The sequence below is a fragment of the Sinocyclocheilus rhinocerous genome, unplaced genomic scaffold (genome assembly GCF_001515625.1).
Source record: "Sinocyclocheilus rhinocerous isolate Xijiao unplaced genomic scaffold, SAMN03320098_v1.1 scaffold349, whole genome shotgun sequence".
Lineage (NCBI taxonomy): Eukaryota > Metazoa > Chordata > Actinopteri > Cypriniformes > Cyprinidae > Sinocyclocheilus > Sinocyclocheilus rhinocerous.
Window position 1 is genome coordinate 200,398 of NW_015637137.1, and position 20,684 is coordinate 221,081.

General features: G+C 36.7%; 1 protein-coding gene across 2 annotated transcripts in view; it reads right to left on the reverse strand.

Moving 5' to 3' along the window:
- Nucleotides 1–15,858, reverse strand: part of LOC107748532 (cytoplasmic protein NCK2-like) — a 46,269-nt gene extending 30,411 nt beyond the window's left edge. The window contains exon 1 of one of the 2 annotated variants that reach the window (XM_016563345.1): nt 15,723–15,858. The gene's annotated coding sequence lies outside the window, so the exon portion shown is untranslated. Of the gene's footprint in view, nt 1–15,664 lie in introns of both variants that reach the window. The other variant, XM_016563344.1, reaches the window with a different exon arrangement.
- Between the last annotated feature and the right edge of the window lie 4,826 nt (nt 15,859–20,684).

Sequence of the window (20,684 nt, forward strand, 5' to 3'; positions counted from 1 at the left end):
CATACATATATATATATATATATATATTATTAATTTATAATTAATATTTTGCATAAATGTTGCATTGTGGGTTGTGTAGGAGCTGAAGGATAGTGACTAGGCCAGCGCGAAAGAAATAAATAGGAAGAGAAGGGGGTCTGTTGCAGATTTTTGGCAGTAGTGCCTAATTCTCACTGCAGCCAGTTAACTGTGTGTGTTTATGTGTGTTTGACCCCTTTATTCATGTGTGTATTTGTGTCCGTTAATGACTGTAACTTGTGTATCTGGATTTTTTTTTCAGGGCTCAGGCGGTCAAGTTGAACCATGTGACTGTGCACTCTTGTAACCCAGTTTCTGGGAAAGCCTTGACCCTGAAGGGAAGAAGGGAACAAGAAAGAGAAAAACAGACAAAGGAGGGGGAGAGTGAGGCCACATGAGCCAGCTGTGACACACAGGAAGTCAGAAAAGTGACCTTAAAGTTATAGTTCACCCAAGAATGAAAATTCGGTCACACTTTACTCACCCTTATTGTTGACAACCCGTATGACTTCCTTTTTTTCCATGAAAAATGAAAGATGAAGTTCTAGGTAAAGATGCTTACTCTTATTGAGAGTGAACGAGTACTTAGTGCTGTTAAGCTCTTAAAACAAAAAAAGCTAGATAAAATACTATAAAAGTAGTTTATAAAGACTATATATCTAGAAGATACATTTTAAAACCAATACTTTTGTGCAAAAAAGTCTGAACTTTAAAAAAAAAAAATGTTCAATGAAAAGCTTCCTCTGCTGTACCTCTTAAAATCTCATTTTGGCATTTGTGAAGATTTTCTGCAAATAGTGACTTCAATTTTGTATGGAATATAGTGCACAAGTCGTATGGGGCACTTTTACACTTTTTTTAGTATTTTATTTTATCATATTTATTTGATCAAAATGTGCACTATGAAATATATTTAGCTGTATATAGAAACATTTTATGCAACATTTCTTTTTTTTCATCAAATTGCAGCTTAATTTTTGAAATGGTGATACTTTTTTCAGGGTTCTATGATAAACGTTCAAAATAACAGCATACACTTAAAATAGAAATCTTTTGTAGCATTATAAACATCTAATGTTACATTTGATTAATGTCTCCTTGTTGAATAAAAGTATCAATTTCTTTTAAAAAAAACAGTGTGAACATAGGTATTTTTCATTATTTTTTGACCTTGATACCCTCTGGTCATGGTGTTGGTTGTACTGTATGTAAAAGAGCAGCATGAACATTCTTTAAAACATCTACTTTCTTGTCCAGTGGAATAAAATAATCATATAGAAAATAATGACGACAATTTTCATTCTTGGATGAACTATCCTAGCAAAATGGGGTAGAGAAAGATAGAGATCAGCCAGTATATTTGGCTCAGCACTGCAGTTTTCCTTGTTCGCAGAAAGGAAAATTTGACTCTACGTCATGTAGAATGAATGGAAAAGAATGATAGCAAGAAGCATTTTCCTTGCTCTCCAATTTTCACTGTCAACACTATCATTTCAGCTACCAAGTGCAGCCTGTTCACACAAACACAAGAGATAAAAGAGAAGAAATTACCACTGGCAAGATCCGTATCTTTGACAAACACAAGCTGGAGGGCTCTGGTCTGCCCTGACACATTATCACAGCTGAGGGTGAAGATAGATGAGGCTTAATATTTAAAGAACAAAACAGCACATTTTGGGGTAAAAGAGTCCAATGAGCTGTAAACTTCCTATTCTATTTCAAGCCTAATATGACAACACCATCACACTCTGAGGTTTCCACTCTGAGTCTATTTCTTGCCTTGGTTTGGTTTTCATACGTCACACCCACAGACCATCTGCACCACACTCACCAACCATCTGATGCATATGGTACAATAAACTGGAAATACTAACTGAAGCAGAAATTCTAAATCTGATTGCCTGACATAAACAGGATTTCACACAAAAAAACACGTGTTTACAAGTTCCAGGACTACAGCAATGAGGACTTCAGAGGTGCAACTAAATGTAGAATTTGAAAAAGTGAAGTTCACAACCAAGAAACTTTAAAAACATTTAAAAGAGGCAATTTAAAATTGCTGAAAAATAAAAGGTATTTTCCAATCTGTTTCAGTCTGCTTTATTCTGTTTCAACAGAAACTGAATGTTTCTGAATGTTGAAACAGAATAAAGCAGACTGAAACAGATTGGAAAATACCTTTTATTTTTCAGCAATTTTAAATTGCTGATTGTTTTAGATGAGAAATCACTGGTCACTTACAGGATCTGTCTCATTCTCTATTTCACCCTGTCTTTTCCTTTTCATCTCTGTCCCTTTCTTCTCTTTCCAAATTCCCATGGTTTTAATGCACAAGGGATGTAAAATCTGTTTCCCCAGTTTTATACTTGACTGCCAATCTGGTAGTTCAAACCACAGATCCCATAAGGTCCAGCTGCACCAGTGTCGTTCCCATCCTGATCTATCACGCAGGTGCAGACAACAGCCTCACGGCACTGTTGTGCAAACAGGAAACTAAAAAGCTAACAAATTTGATTGACACCCCAATACCATCCAGAACGCTGAGAGGAGGAAGGAAGAGAGCCCTTTAAATCTGTCACAATCTCAGCAACTGCACCAGAGGGAAAAGAACCGATGAAGAACCGAGACCACGCTGTACTTGGCATTCAGGTCACAAACAGCTGTCAAGAATACATTTTCTGTTTGTCTGCTGCCTCTAATGCTTCGCTGCATTCATAGTTGGATATGGGATATTGCTAACTGATATGAAGGCATTCCATTGCTTGAAGCTCAGATGACACATAAGGAAGCCAAATTACTGATTATTTTAATTTATTCCAAACTCCAGTTTCTTCTTTTTTTTTTAGAAAAATGTAATTACTGTAATCAAAAAACATGCCTAATAATGGAAATCATCAAACTTGTACAATTTAACAATTTATTAAAAATGTAACAAAAATAAAATTTTTAGGGCCTGATGGAAGGGGGGGGGTAGTATTCCTTCCTGGATCCTGTGTGTTCTGTTTTATTTTTTCTGAATTCACAGATACCATGCACAAAGAGATCTGGGACAAAACATATCTCAGCACATTGAACTCCACAAACTATCCCGTTTGTTTTTGCGTCAATGATGAGTTGAAAAACAGGTTTGTCATTCACTATAAAAAGATCTGTTGGAAACACTACATACAAAAGTATAAAGCCTGGACTCATTTTACAGATAGTGGCACAATATTTATTTACTCTGTACTTGATTTGCATCTTTTGCTTCCAGTAAAACAGTAATTGTGATGTTATATTGTGATGTCATGCACTGGTATCTTGTTAGGGAAGAATGGAAAAATGAAACGCTTTGTGAAGAATTTGAGAGACGTTGTTGGTAGTGTGAAAGGAACCAGGAGGTACAGCAGGGACATGCAAGGAAGTGGAAGAAAAACATAACGGTAAAGTAAAAAGGACAGCGGAGACGTTAAGTGTTCTTGACATCAGGGCCTGGTTTACCTCTCTTTCTATTCCAGTCACAAGCTTCCACAGCTTTGAAGTGACGCTCCTCAGGAGTGTCTTGTTAAAATAGACACTCCCTTCAAGTTCAACATTTCAGACCAACCAGTGAGCACCTCGCCTTTTCTCTTGCTCACTCTCTCTCTGATAACTACAGTGGAAAAGTCCCACCAAATGGAGTTTGTAACACTTAATTTGTATCTGCCACTGAACGCTTTTAATCCAAAACTACTAAATCCAATGACATTCCAATGAATCAACCTTGGGTGGCATGCCTCATTTGGGGGCAAAACAAAGAATGGGGATGTTAGTTAAATCTACATTTCCTGCAAACATTTGTCAAAGAATCTTTTAAGGGAATTAATCATTCTAAGTCTTTTTTTTTTTCCTGCAAAAAACCTCCCCATTTTGAAAACATGTGACTGCTTTTCTGCGTTTATAGTGGCAATAGCCTGAGATATAGTCGTGACCAAACTTAATAAATTGTGACCATCAGAATGCTTGCTCAGTTCGGCATGTGAATCAGTGTTCTTCACAACAAAGAGAGAAATGCTTTGGAAGAATTACAAATGTGAAAAAAAAATATATCAAGCTAATGCAATTAAAAAACTTTTCCTTCTGTAGTTGGATTAAAATCATGTTCAACAGGTCAAAGTGGAAAAACAATAAATGATAATTCTGCTTTCATTTGTGTAAAAACACAATGTATAAACACTTTTTTTGAGTACCTTAGAAGATTTTGTTTTTAGCACACTGTCCACAAGGCTGTCAGCGCCAATATCTCTAAGCAGATTTGTCAGCGGCCAAAATTTAATTATCAATAATGAGACTTGTTTGGGTCATCTGTTTTGACTGTTGTTTGATTAAAGGATTCAATGACTCAATAAAAACATACACACCTACTGATGTAACAATGCAAAAATGCAGAAATTGACTGAATCTGTGAATGAATCTTTTTGTGAACGGATTAAAAATATTCAAATCACTGGGATGATTGATTCAAAACACCAACCTGCTACTAAAACAATACAAAATATCACAATTTTGCACAGTGTGATTAAAAATGAAAGATTTGAATGATTTTAGGCACTTGTTCTGTGTTTATGTCAGCTTTGTCAACAGAATGTGTTCCTGCATCGTATACATTCAAGATCATATACTGCACATGGCTAAAGCCCAGAGTGGGACAAAAGCAGACCAACAGCCCCAGGGCAGAATATGTTGCCTTCTAACTGCTGGTCACCAGAGCTCTCTAAAAAAAAAAGCAATCATTTCTGAACACAAACAGACTGAGCGTGAATGTGTACCTAAGAATATAGAGTATCTGCATGAGCAAAGACTAAGTGTGCGAGTCAGAGATGTTGTGACTGTCGTCAGCTCTCAGAAGGATGACTACAACACATTTTTACCATAAACAATGAAAGACAGCCAGATATTCAAACAAACTGTGGGCTGACATTTAGAGCAGTACCTAATTTTTAATTCATCAATCTTTACGCAACCAGTCCATAGAGGCCAATGAGGAGATTATGTTTAAAGCAGTAAATCACTAAAATAATTAGACAGGTGCAGATGATTGTGGTCCTCCTATCTTGGAGTGATATGTTCAATAATTGTTTTGCATTTTTCTTAAGCTGAGAGCTTGTACCGTTACATGAGAGCGGAAACTAGGCTGTGCTAATGCACTTTATTTGCATCCAAAAAGCAAGTTCAAGCCCTGGAGCTTTTAAATAATCCAAACAGATACTGAAAGTGGTGGGGTGGGCAACTAACAACCAAAAATCACATCCTTTTTATGTTGTTTAATACATATTTTTAAATCAGCCTGACGTACAGTACCAAGCTTACAGACCCCAAAACAAGCAGAATTTAAACCAATGTCAAAAGCACATTTTTAAGCACTTTTTTTAGGCATTACAGGCAAAACCTAAAATGTTTTTGTGTGTGTGTGTGTGCGTGTGTGGTGAGAACTAATGGGAAATGTTAAACTTTTAACATAACATTAACATTTAATGAAAAGTACCTAGTTTTAAATGTATAAATGCAAACAAATGTCTCTAACCTGAAAAAAATATGTAATATATAACTGATAGTAAAAAATTCGAAATGACCAAAAATGCTCCGATCGATTGGCCGGAGATCGGTATCGGCCGATAAACACATTTTATGACTCGATCGGTACTCACTACACTTGGCCGATCTCACGAACCGATCGCAATTTGATGACGTCAACGCGTGACGACATACATGATGCGTGGGGACATAAATGATTGCCGCAGTCATGTCATCGCCGGTGGAAATGCTATGACGTTTCGAGAAACAATGAGAAATTCGCTATTTGTCGTGTATGTTTTGCATGATGATATGATGAATGGATGGTTCATTTTTAACAGCAGATTCAGTGACGTTAGAGCTGATCTGCACCTCACTGCACACGTCTGCGGCGGGAACCGGAACTGATCGCGGCCGCTCTAATGCTTGTGTTTATACCGGCCAGCAGCGGCACGTTTCTGAAGCGGCTCTCCGCGCTGCTTGGCTAAAAATAGTCTTTTGTGAGTTGTCACAGCGTGGAGGACGGAACAAAACCTCGTCGGAGTTAAAGGTAACATAATACGGTAACATAATAGCTATGCTGATCATGGACTGCTTTTAAATGAACATTTATTTATAAATCAAAATATCTTCTTTGGCCATATTAGCTCATTAGCATTAACACAGGCTTTACTCCTTTCAGACTTTATCTGGAATGTCACCGTTTCTGTCACTGCAACTTCCCGATCAGGCGAACGAACACACACACGAAATCGTCCGCCTCCTGAAAAAAATTTATTTAAAAAAAATTTAGTTAAAGGTACAATAGGAGATCTTGGAAAATGCTAACTTTAGCCTGATAGCACTGAAAGCGAACGTCCCACCCTTCCTGCAATCGCCGTCCAAAGCCACGCCCCCTGAACGCATTTACACTCACAGACCAGAGACAACATTACTACAATAGGCTACATCAGGTTCCCAATTCCAGCCCATGTTCCGAAGTGAAGTAAACTTCAACGGATTTACCCCGCTCAGGGAGTAGGGAGCAATGAACACTGTGTAGGGATCATATCGATCGGAACACAGTTCATGCACGTAGCTCACTTCTAACGAGCTGGCGCGAGGACTGGATTAACCGCTGGGCTACATCATGTGTCATTCACCAGTGAGAAATCTTTAAAAGTACTACAATACCAGGAAGGAAAATCGGATTGTTGATGTTTGTCTGCCATTCTCGCTCTGTCTGCACAGCGTACAAGAATGAGCTGATGACGTATCATGTCTGCGCGAACAGGGTGCGCAGAGGTATGCTAATACATACGTTGACAGGCAGGTAGGAAAGCATATTAAAACGCTCGGACCGAACGTTTTGATTAGACGAACATTTCTTGATCCTACACCTTCCACAGAATATATAAATACAGACAAATACATTTAGACCACTTAATTTAATGATTGCTATCGGGATGTGAAGAGACTTTCAACCAGCATAACAAAAAATGTTTCTGAAGACAATCACCTATTGCACCTTTAATATTTGCATCATTTATGATTTATTTTATCCACCTGCGACCCACATGTCCAAATAATCAGAATGCAAATTAATTCTCTGCCAGCAGGAGGTGCTTTAAAGTGGGAGAAACAGGTTTCCCCAGTAACAGCTGTACACAAAGCAGCACTGAGCTCACAAACGCTGCTTTATCAGGCATATAACATGCAAGATGAAATGAAAATGACATCGAAAATTTTCTAAAGATAGTCTTCCTTCAGAAATAGTTTTGATATTTAAACGTGCAGTACATGCTCATGTTTATTCAACGAAGCCTTTTGGAAAATCGGTCAGTTTTGATATTGTTATTATTATTATTATTATTACAAATGTAGCCTATTTAATTAATGTTATATATATATTCATGGAAAGTGCCACCAAACAACATTAAACATATTGATTGTCTGCTCAATGTCCTTATGGATCCCACACTCACATCATTTTAGTGAAGTGCTTATGTGCCACCCACACACACACACACACACACACACACAAGTGTTTGTGGCACACACATACAGATGACAAAACATGGTTTGCAGGCTTCCTCCCACTCTTCTGTTTCCTGTGTGATCAGAAAAGACACGCAGTTTCATTATTAAGAAAGCTAATAACTGACTAATGGAAAAGAACAAATCATGCCGGAACAAAGAGGAGCAGTTGAGCACAGGTTTAAGCATGTTTGTTCTCCAGCTGAAATGGATCTTTTTACTCACATTGGCACACAACATGTTATTACATTATGTTCTTAACGGTAATGAGACACTAGCCAAGAAACCCACTGGAAAATAAACCATTTAGAACAGGGAAAAAAATAAACAACTGGCCTGAGATCACACAGCAAAAACTTAATGTGCAGCATACACATGTAAACTTTTAAAAAACCATACAGCATGAGTCACGCAATGATAAGTGACCCATGAACAAAATGGAACAAATGGATGAAAAGATGTATTATGTGCAAAAAGACTGCTAATTTACATCTAGCGAATTCTTAATGTGAACTAATGAAGACATCAGCTGCCTAAAATAAGATACAGAGAGGAAGATAAGAATGATTCAAGACTGGGTAAGAATTCTTCTCACTCTAGTCTGGTCTAACACTTCACAAGTACGTAAAAATAGAGTGATGCCGCCTGTGGTGGAAATAGAGGTAAAAAAAAAAAAAAGGCCATCAAGAAGCTTCCGCTGACCTTCTGGAACGCTTCCAGTCACTGTGATCAGCACATTACTCATCCATCAAGGTTCCTGCCCATCACTGCCAGCTTCATTTACACATCTTCATTCTCTCTAGGAATCAAGACTCTAGCAAGTGTTCAGGCATTTGATTCGGTTACTACAGATCATAACAGTGATTGCAAACTTGTTCAGAAGTCTTGGTTTTGGAAGCATTTTTCTCATTCATTTTTTTTTCTTTTAATTTAAAAAAGAAAAAATAAGAGAAAAAGACAAAAGGTACAGGACTGTGTACGCAGCATCTTTTATGAGACAACTTTCCTCAATCCTGAAGCGGTAAATACATACGAATCAGAGAAATCATTATTACTGTAAAAACAAGAACTGCAGCAAAAGAACTACCACTACCAAATCACATACCACTACCAAATCACATTTCTACCACTACCAAATCACATTTCTCTATAGAGAAAAATATTTTTCATTTATTTATCTTATTTTTTTTACTTTTGCACTCTTTTACTTTTAACTATATATTTACTGTAGAGGGAGGAATACAGCAGATACAGCAAGAATAAAGAAGCCACTCATGTATGAAAGTTATCAAGTATAAAAAATTGTTTTAATATTATTTTTTTTATTGTTTTGAATATATCTCTTCTATAAACAACCAAACAAAGTATCTCAGTGATTGTATCTTCAATTATCTACACAAAAGGGGGCTCAATTAAATTAAAATTGTCAGAGTTTTTGGTTAGGGACTGCTATGTCTAATGAGGCTTTTGCACCACTGTTTAAAGGGGTCCTATTATGCTTTTTCACTTTTTCAACTTTAGTTAGTCTGTAATGTTGCTGTTTGAGCATAAAAAAGCTCTGCAAAGTTACAAAGCTCAAAGTCCATTTCAAAAGGATATTTTATTTAACAGAAATCACTTTTCAAAAACTACAACGAACGACTCGTTTGGACTACAACGCATATTTTCCGAACTTAGAGTGGTTACAGTCATCCGGGTTTAAATCGCGCTCAAATTGATTTGATTTTGACGCAATATTTACACTGAAGCTCACAGGCGGCAATGGTAAGGGGCATGACATTTTCCCGACCAGGCGCCGAGTGGTGCCAATCACAACACACACTGGCCCAGCTAACCAATCACAACACACACTGGCCCAGCTAAACAATCACATCATTTGATACAGGAACTATTCGAGCCGTTCATGCCAGACTGGGGCAGCTAACCAATCACAAGACACACTGGCCCAGCTAACCAATCACAAGACACACTGGCCCAGCTAACCAATCACAAGACACACTGGCCCAGCTAACCAATCATAACACACACTGGCCCAGCTAACCAATCACAGCACACACTGGCCCAGCTAACCAATCACAACATACACTGGCCCAGCTAACCAATCACAACACACACTGGCCCAGCTAACCAATCACAGCACATTTTGTATTTCAGAAGGCGGGCCTTCATTTGATACAGGAACTATCCGAGCCGTTCATGCCAGACTGAGGAGAGAGGTGTTGTAATAATGTAAAAAATGTGAAAAATAATGTGTTTTTCGAACAACCTAGTATGAGAGTCTGTTCTAGTACACCCCCAAAACAAAATCAAGACTTTGTAAAAGAGCATAATAGGACCCCTTTAATTATGAGGGTTTTTAATTATGATGTTATTTTAGACAGTTACGATTGTAAATATGCTGCAGTTAGATGTTATATCTGCTGTAGTAATAAAAAAAATCTAATATAAGTCTTTCCTAGTATGAAATGCAGAGATATTCCACTTACAATGGGGAACTTGATTCCTTTGAAAAGAGGCCATGTGAGAAAAATTGAGCCAGGATAGAAAAAGATGGAAAGAAAACACAATGCCTATAGAGAAAGTGTTAAATGAAACTGATGCTTGTAGACTCACAATTTATTTCACACATTCCTCAAAAACACAGATCAGGCCTCTACATTATCAAACTTTATCAAGAGAGGATAAGATATAAATTGTGTAGCTGAAAATTAGGTCCTTGCCCATTTCACTGAAAGCAGCGAAGGTTATCTTACTTAAGTCATTTAAAGAATTAGCAGCCTGCCAACACTTTACACCCAAGAGGGAGTGGGAAAAGAGTGAGAGAAAGGCAGTCAAGTAGACAAGCTGAAATTTTGTTTGACAAGCTGTTTTATGGTCAGACAGGAACTCTTTTTCAACCCCTTTGCTCATATGTCTTTATCTTGCCCTACTCATATCCAAAAGATAAGTCATATTCTGAGCCACCTCTGGCTGAGTGATCACACAAACACATTTCTAGATTGCCAACATCCAGCTCGGTGCAATAAAGGGTAAAAACCGGTTAACCAAGCTGGTGACATCTCTAAAATGTGACAGAAGGAATGAAAATGCATCTTTATATCATAAAAATATGTGTCCGTAAGTTGAGATAACTCTTGATGTAACCCAAACACTATAGGCTACGTCTAAATTTACACAAATGTAGTCAACATGCAAAAATGTGCAACATTGTAACAATTTAACATTGCCTGCCCTGCACTAATGCAGAATAATTCATTTATATTTTTCACCATTAAGCCCAAAATCTGATGAAAAACATTAAGCTAAAAAATTGAGATGTCATGTAAACTGTACAGAAAAAGAGTTTTAATTCATTACAGCACACAAACATTTAGACCATTGAGGGTACAATTTGTTCACGTGACTTCTATTACATTTATCATTGTACTAAAAATAATGATTGGTATAATGAATTTTTATTGCATTGTATTGAATTTGGTCCATTAAGAATGCCTTAACTGTGAAAGAAAACAGAACTGACTAACTAACTAAAATAAATCTACATTGTAAATTTCCTGAACAAATAGAATGACGAGATAACCAATAACGCAATGAAAACCGTCTCTCTCTGTAATTGTTCTGACCTCAAACATCTCTCTGCAGTAGTCTGTCTTCCTTCTACAACAGCTTATAATGAAATATGAGGAACGGTAAATGTAATCACCATGAGATTAAATAAAACCACAGGAGAATGTCTTGTCTATTAAACTGGACACATCATCCCAGTTCCCATTACAAGGAAAACTGACAGCTATGACAACAGTAGCCATATTTTACTCACAAACACAGTTCTATTAATGTCTATACTAATTATTAATCAATTTATTCAGCTCACACTGCACGTAGACATGCTGGATAGACTGCTGTTCCTGTAAACTGATGCACCACACACTATTTGAACTTATAGGAAACAAACCCAAATGACAAAACAGACAACTTCTGTTTAACAATCAGAATAGTACAGCATATAAACCGCCATTTAGTTAATGAAGACACCATAATGTGACAGGCTTGTGCTTAGAAACAGGACTTTCAAGATTCAAGAGCTGGTTCAAGAGTCAATGACAAATAAGAGTGTCAATGACAAAGAGAAAGGAAAAATCTACCTGTTCTAAGAAAACGTTCTTTTTGTAGTCATGATGGATTCATATGGAGTTCCATCTCAAACAAGCTTGACATGCTTTAAACATGGGAAATCGCTGCATCTGCACTTGCCTCTTAACGGAGAAGATAAGAGCCTATCTACAGCTATACACAATGGATAAATCAAGCATTCTGGCCATGATTTGTATCGTGAAAAGAGCTGTACAAATAAACTTGATTCTGACAACTACATGCATGTCTCTAGCTGAGATTTAAAATCTCACATAAATCCTATAATTTGTAGAGAATATCACCACTTCCTCACATCAAAGACATGTGGTGGTTTGGTTAACCAACAGCAAGTTATTTTTTAAGCAGCAGCTTGAGGTACCACAACAGTTATGATTGTTTTTAGAATGTTATAATGTAAGTATCAAATTATGATACATCAGGCTATTGAGAAACATTTGTACATCTCTCAATCACTGTACTGCATTGCTATATGTTTTGCCCCCCACAATAAAAATTTACCATTTACATATCATCTTACTTAGACATTTAGAGAGATATCATGTCAAAACTGATATTTAAAAAAAACTGATGAATTTTGTGCAAGTAGTCTCCTATACTGTTATAAAGATCTCATTGACTTTACAAGCTATCAGAATTATAAAGATAAAAATATCATCATTATAAATATGCACCAAGTTGTATATTTTTGCTCAGGTTGGGCCTCATTAATTTGTGATGTTTTTCCCCCCTCCTTGAATATGAACCCAGAAAATTCCTTTAAGCCCCTGTCATTAGATAATGTTGCTACAGGGCAGGATTAATCAATCACATGGGCAATGCACAACGTCCTCACTATGCAGGGTTGTATAAATATTTTCAAATTGTGGGAAATGTGGCACAGTGGCCAAAGACCTTGACTATCTGTTTAAAGGGGTCATATGATGCTATTTTAAAAGATCATTATTTTGTGTATTTGGTGTAACAGAATATGTTGACATGCTTTAATGTTCAAAAAACACATTATTTTTCGAATACTGTACATTATTGTAGGTCCTCTATGCCCCGCCTCTCTCAAACGCGTCGTTTTCAACAAAGCCCCCTCCTTTGACAAGCGCAGTCTGCTCTGATTGGCCAACTGACCCAGTGCATTGTGATTGGCCAATCAGAGCAGACTGCTCTGATTGGCCAGCTGACCCAATGCATTGTGATTGGCCGAACACCGCAAGCAAAACGTCGGAAATGTAACGCCCCTTACCATAATCGCGAGCTTCATCTTTCAAAATAAATGTAAAGACACTTTACAGATCTTCTTTATGCACCAAGAGCTTGTAACACTCCAAAAAGAAAGGAAAACTTGAAATCGCATCATATGATTCCTTTAATAACATACATTGCACTGTCAGTCATGTTGGAACATAGGAGGATCATGCACATTACATGAAGTCAAAACTCGCAGACATTGTATAATCTGCCACATTAAGCAGTCCTCGATTTTGCATGACCTGAGATGACTGTTCGAAATCAGAAAAGAGCACCAACAATCCTTTCCTTTTTGTTTCCTTAATGCTTAACTATTCCAATTATTTTGAGCAGCACAAAAATTGTCCAAAGTTAGGTACCTTTCTCAAGGTCTTTACTGAGATCACTGCTCAGCAGGGGCTTATTCTGGAGATCCAGAGTTTTAATAATGCCCTGTCAGAAACACGGAGTCGCAACTCATGTAATTTGTCCTCCTCAAGGTAACTTTTAACAGAGCCTATTTTTGGAGGGCTTCATACTTTTTCCTGGCACCGATGACAAGCTGTGCACTGATGAAATATTGAAATGCTACATTTTCCCAGACTGTTAATAAAATATGCATCATCCATGCTGAGCTGCAAATTGCTCTGTTCCTGCGCTGCATGGGGGAAAGGATAAGACCGTAAAGAAAAATTCCTTAATGACGACAAAATGTACAGTTTACAATGTACACTAAACGCTTTAAATCATTCATTTTCTACCGCACTGTGTAATTTAATTCCAGGCCATTTTTTTTTTTTTTCAGAGCAAAGGCAATTAATGCCTTTCATGATCAGCAATTAAACTCCCAATTGGGCAAGATTCCAGAGTTCAACCCTGGAGAGAGGATGTTATTTTGGCAGAGCTGACCCCAACAGATACAAGAAACAGCTATAAGCACATCAGGAGAGCATAATCATTTTCACACACTCCTTTGACCAAAGGGGATTCTGACAGTGAAGACTTCAGTATTTACATTGGTGGATATGGGTCTGAGACCCAGTTCAGCTAAATCAAATAAAGCCTATGTACTCAAATTTGTAAAGCCTCTAAATTATCGACATGATCAAAAGTTTGCTGAAAAACTTGTTGCACACAATCTTACTTACAGTTAGTCTAAAGTGGACTTCAAAATAAAGTGTCACCACTTTTTTTTTTTCTGTGAAATCTTGATTTTGACAGATTTTTATGAAGTAAACAAGAATAATTTTAAGTTGTTAGTAATATTTCAGGATGAATACTGGACTGAAGTAACTTAGATTTAGCAACTTGATTATACATACATCACTTTTTAGAAAAATCATGTTCAAATGTGAGTATCAAATATGATCAGGCTTTTGATGAACATTTATTTGTGCATCTTTTTAAACAGCATATTATCACATTGCATTATAAGTTTTACCCCCACAATAAAGGCACTTTATGACATTTTTACACATCTGAATGAATCTAAATTCAACTTAAATCTCATCTCTCTGGCTGGCAGCATCCTAAATGGCATCTGATGCGGTGTGAGAGAGGGTCAATCAGATCCCCTAAAAAGACATTGCTGACCAATTTAGCACACTCATCTTGTAATACTGACATAATGCATGTATAACCAACCGGATTTCCACCATCAACTGCAGCCAACGAGTGAAAATTTCCAAGGGAAATAGTGCCAGTTCATTATGCTTGACCTGTTCTTAGCAAATGAGAGAATTACGGGATTCAGAGAAACGGTCCAATTCTGTTATCTCTGGCATGCACACTGCCTAGAATGCTGCAGAGAGAGACAGGGACACTCCCTTTCCACAGACATATCACAGGAGGGTAGAGACTGAGTAACAGGCACTGAAGAGAGAGACAGACTTAGATTATGGACCAATACTGTAATCCAATATTCAAACCTTTTTACCTTAACTGTAAGGCCTACTGATCAGTTCCTTTTGGTTGGTCCATAAACACAAACAACGCAGGCAACAGCATTAACACAACAGTACGATCAACAGGAAACAATGGTGTTCAAGGCAAATTATTTTAATGATTTTTTACATTATTTTTATGCTGAAAAGCTTGATGCTGCTGACAACTAAATAACAAATCGTTTGGTAAGACTTAATACATAATTTAATTTGAAATAGTTTAGACTGTGCTGAAAATGTATGCAACCTTTGCAACCAAACAGGTTAAGCCAAAATATTATTAAAATATCTACAATAATGTATAGGCTATGTTTTATGTTTTATTGTTGTACCATAATAACTAGGCCTGGTTGTCATATATATATATATATATGCTAAAAAAAAATATTTTCAACTGTGCCATGTGGTGTTGCACAATGTCTCAGAAAAAAAAAACAATAACAATATCGCAAAAAAGTCAGCTGGTTGCGGTACCATAACAACAGCTCTACGCTCTGATTCGCAAATAAAGATTCGAAGACTCGATTCTTATTGACCTCGCTGCTATTGTACTAGTGTGGGCACACAAAAGCTTCATTCAGTATTTATCCAGCGGCAAATTCACAAGACAAAATCACTGTGTGTGACTTTAAGAGTCTTAAGCGATTTAAAAAAGCTTTCGCTTCTCGGCTAGACTTCCTCTCGAAACGTCTATTAAAGTGAACCACGAAACACCGAATACACCTCCCGTGAAGCTGCCACACACGCTCACACACCAAGTTTACGCGCTCGCAGTTCTTTACCTTTACAGGTTGCCTCTGGACAGTTCTGGGGAAACGAAGGGATGCGGATGGAAACTACCTTTATTCCGACTAGCCTCGATGTGGGTGCATTCAGAAGAGGGCGATGGAAAATCCCGTTCAGCGCGCTTTTCGTTGTCCTCCCAGTGCTTCGTTCGCAGGCCCTATAAGAACTCCGCCGCGGCGCTCTCGCGCTCTCTCGCTCTCTCTTTCTCTGCTGCTCAACCCAGTGCTCGATGACGTCACCGCTGCCAGGGCTGGACTGCCCTGGGCGAACACTGTTCGTGACTCAAAAGCAACAAGTACAAAATACAAGATCGCCATGTATTGCCAACTTAATTGTTTCTGTTTCTGTTTCATAAAAAACAGTAAGAGCCCACCCAGACTCATAACCAACCCAGGGACCCCCAGTACATACACTGTAAAAAATGACCGTGAATTTAACGGTAAAAGACTGTAAAAATGCTACAGTAAAATCCTGTTAAATGGTTAACGGTAAATTCCCCTACTATATACGGTGAAAAACTGTATTGGACATTACATGTATTGGACATTAATTTTACGGTAGTATACCATTTTTGGAAGTTTTTACAGTATTTTTTAACAGTACTGTAGCTTTGCAGGTAGGTTTCTTGAAGCATCTTGGAGACGTTGCCACAGTTCTTCTGGATTTAGTCTGTCTCAGTTTGTTCTGTTTCTTCATGTCATTCCAGACAGACTGGATGATAGTGAGATCAGATCTCCGTGTGGAGCATTGGCTGTCAGACTCCTTGTGCAAACAAAAATCTCACTGGATTATTAAAATTAATGACAAAATGAATGTTTGGAAATGTAAACTGATATGTCCTACTGACAGTGACACAGTACAGCAAAAGATAGAAATAACTGACGTAAAACCATTTTTAGCAGTTGAAAACGGAAAATACTAGTGTTCTATAATTTTGGCCACTGCTGTATTTAGAAGAAGAAGAAAAACTACTTTTCTAGGTAAATATGAGAAATATGCATGTGAGAATGTTACCTTGGCATTCATATGACATATCATATCAATAAGTTTGCAATTCTTAATGCTGTTTCCAAATAAATGCCATGTTACTGTTTTTTCCTCTTTCCTAGGCCTATTTGATCATTTTAAAGCAATTTGTCATTCAGTTCAGTTTACAGTAGTAAATTCAGGAATATTTTCATTCATAATGTATAATTTTGAGATTCTTAATGCTGTTTCAAAATAAATGCCATAGAATCAGTTTTTCCCCCTTTCTTTCTGTATGCTGTTTGGTCATTTTTAAACAATTTAAATTAAATTCAGTTTACAGTAGTACATTCAGGAATGTTTTTGATGATGATGTTTGTTCATTTACATTTTTAAGGCATCATTTCCCCAAAACTATATTGTAAACACAAAACTAAAACTATATATTACAGAATTGTTTAAAATTGTATTAATCTTTTTACCTGAATATTTCTGCAATCAATGTATAGTACAGAAGTATTATGTTATGAAGTTCACAATATGTTGTTCTAAAAATCTGATTCAAGTAAAAGGCAATGATCTATTGTTTTTAGTCTGTAATGAATGTTTAGTGCTGTATGCATTTGATAGCAAAGTTCGAAGGATTATACAGTTTTAAAAAGAAAGTTTTTGTCAAAAAATTGAGTTGTTGTGTTTATAGTTTAAAGCAATTAAAGTGTCTTAGCTAGTGAGAAAACTGTAAATATGTCACAGCAAATGTTAGTGAGAAAGAGGCCACATGATTAATGAAAATAGTGTTTGCTTTTACATGACCATCTGCTTTATGTCATGTTGTTGGCCTCTGTGTGAACATGATCATCCTTGACCTTGACTCTTCTTATTCAGGGATTCTCTCTGTACTGACAGGAGTGTGTGTGTGCGTGTGTGTGTGGTTGGCAGCCCATATCCTATCCCTGATCAGCTCAGTAAGAGAGTGAGTTCAAATGCTATTGACTGAGTGCAGTATTCCTGCTGCAAGCTCATGAGGGATGCCACAGTCATCAGAGAGATGGGCCTTTCAATATCATCTGAAGGACAGAAAACTGCTCTCTCTCTCTCTCTCACACACACACACACACACACAAACGCACACACCAAAGCTGGCTGCTGACAAGCCAAATGGCAAAATTTAGATGACAGGAAATCAATGAAAGCCAAATTATGATCTGTGAATATACCGGATGGAAACGCTAAAAGGATTCATTCATGGCACTAGTCCAGGTTTGGCTCAACCATGCAAAAGACAAACATCTTACGTCTTAGATAGTCAGAGTTTAGAAGTTGCTTTTGAAGGGTTGGATTTAAAACATTTCAGTTGATTCTTTCAAAGAAATAAAGCTATAAATTCTGTGTCCGTTGGAGTGAACCCCCCTCCCCCCTCTCCTCTCTCTCTACATACATTGGTTAATTGTTTTGTTGAATTCATAAAGCTCAACAATTCAACCCTGTTACAAAAGCTGTTACAAGAAAAATATTTCCCCATAATTTATGGTAAGTATAATAACTACAAACCATTTGCACTTTTGAGCTCTTGATTTAAACTATAGATTTGCAGTCATTTGTATTTACATTCGGGCCATAATAGGACATTCACATTTTGTTCTTGAGTCACTTCAGTGTTTAATTAGAAACAAATTCACATAAATTCTGTATTTGGTGTCATAACTAACCTACAGTTTGAGCATTCTTCTATACGTTTTATCTTTTTGTTGAAAAATAGCACCCCCTGTTGTCCAAAAGTAATGCCAAGAAGTACACATCGAAGAATTTGCTTCAGAGGTCATGCGGTTCAGCATGACGTTGTAAATTTATATATTAAAGGTGTCCTATTATGCTCTTTTACAAAGTCTTGATTTTGTTTTGGGGGTGTACTAGAACAGGCTCTCATACTAGGTTGTTCGAAAAACACATTATCTGTAACTTTGCAGATCTTTTTTATGCTCAAACAGCAACATTACAGACTAACTAAAGTTGAAAAAGTGAAAAAGCATAATAGGACCCCTTTAACATTATATGTCTTTTTATCGACTGGTAGAGTTTTGTGTGTTCCTTGAATTTTGTGTCTTCGTTGTGTTGACTGTTGTTTGTTCAATTCATGATTCATAGGTTTTTGGTGTAATTCAAAAGCAATTTTTGCAAATGACTTATGAAGGAAATTGTATTAGATTAGAATAAAATGCATTTAAAGGGATAGTTCACCCAAAAATGAAAATTATGTCATTATTTACTCAGAATCTGAGAGCTCTCTGACCCTCCATAGACAGCAAGGGTCCTTACATGATCAAGGTCCAGAAACGTAGCAATGTGGCATGTGACATCAGGGGTTCATGTGACATCAGGGGTTCAACCGTAATTTTATGAAGCTACGAGAATAATTTTGAGCGCAAAAGAAAAAATAATTACGACTTTATTCAACAATTCGTCTCCACTGAATGTAAATTGCGTATGTGGTTTTGTGTCAGCTGTACCACGCGGATAGGCTGTTTACTTCGTTTCCGCTTTGATTTGAACGAAAACAACGTATCCACGTGGCGCAGAAGAACAACGACAAGGTGGACATTTTGCTGTTGTCTTGATGTCACTAAAGGGGATGGCCTTTTCTTAAAGGGGCGGATTCCCCAATACGACAGGGTGGACAAGCATTCAAGGGACATGGACAAACTCTTCCGTTTTATTAAATAAAAATATAGCTTTTATTACCAAATAATCAATACACTCAAATTGAGTAATCTATTATTTAACAAAATATTAATGGGGGAATTTTTTTTGACAATTTGACTATATTCTACTATCATTAAAATTTAACGAGCAGTGCATGGGACATAGCAAAATAACACGCATCCTCTTATACAAAGCTAAAAAAAATCCAGAAAATGTATCTAAAGAGCCAAGTAATGCTTTTGTTATGAATATAAAAACTTAGCCTAATATAACACACCCTTTCATAGTCATTTTTATGTTATTTATGTTAAGTTATCATGGCAAATGAATACAGGACACCAAGAGGCACCCTACAGTGATACTGACCCATATATACCACAAGACAAAATAATAACTGAATTTACACAAACGACCCATGCCGTTCAAGATGCTCGATTCTTAATAGTGTGTGTTGTTGCCTAGAAGATCAAAAGCTTCTTGACCATCAATGAATAATTGCACCTTTTGTAGTAGTTGTGTACGAGTCCCTTGGATCTCAATATCATATACAGTCACTATTGGAAAGGGTTAGTGCAGGATTTTTCTAAAGAAAAGGGGGCAATTTCACTATCACAAAACATACAAACAGTCACTGTTCCAGAGTTTTAACATTCAGGGGTATATAATCTTTTGAACTGGTTCATCTCTGTAAATTCAGCTACTATTTTGTGGACTATATAAGTGACTGTTGAGTAAAAAAAGTTTATTCAAGGCAGTGCCACGTAAAAAAAACAACAAGCAATTTATGATCCCTCTTATTTTTTCTAAATTATTAACATTTTGCAAATTCTGCATAGTATATGTCAACTTATGACCTTAACTATATTTGGGAAACAAAAAAAAGAGTGTAATATGCTGATTAAATATTTTAGTGCTGAGCAAAACTATTCCATATTTTTCAAGGTCTGGAAATTAGTTTTAAACATTGTATGGTATACTGAAAAATTTAGTATCCTGCAGTGAGGGAAAGGGGGCAATGGGGAGAATCTTGTGGGGCATTTTATGATATGCACTATTCTAAGACATTCTTAGTTTAAAAAAAAAATAAAATAAAATAAAATAAAAACATTTTTAAATTAGATAAAAAAGATAAAGAGGACAGACTTGGAAAAAAAGTAAAAAAATAAATAAAAAAATAAATCAGGAATAACACCCAAATTACACAGAACCAAAAACCACCCCGTTGACAACGAAGAGGTCATTTAAGTCTTTCAGTATTCTTGTATACAAGTCTTTATACAACGTAATCAAACTCCAGATGTTCTCAATTCCTGAAAATGTATTTTCATTTTCAAGCAAGAACAAGGCATA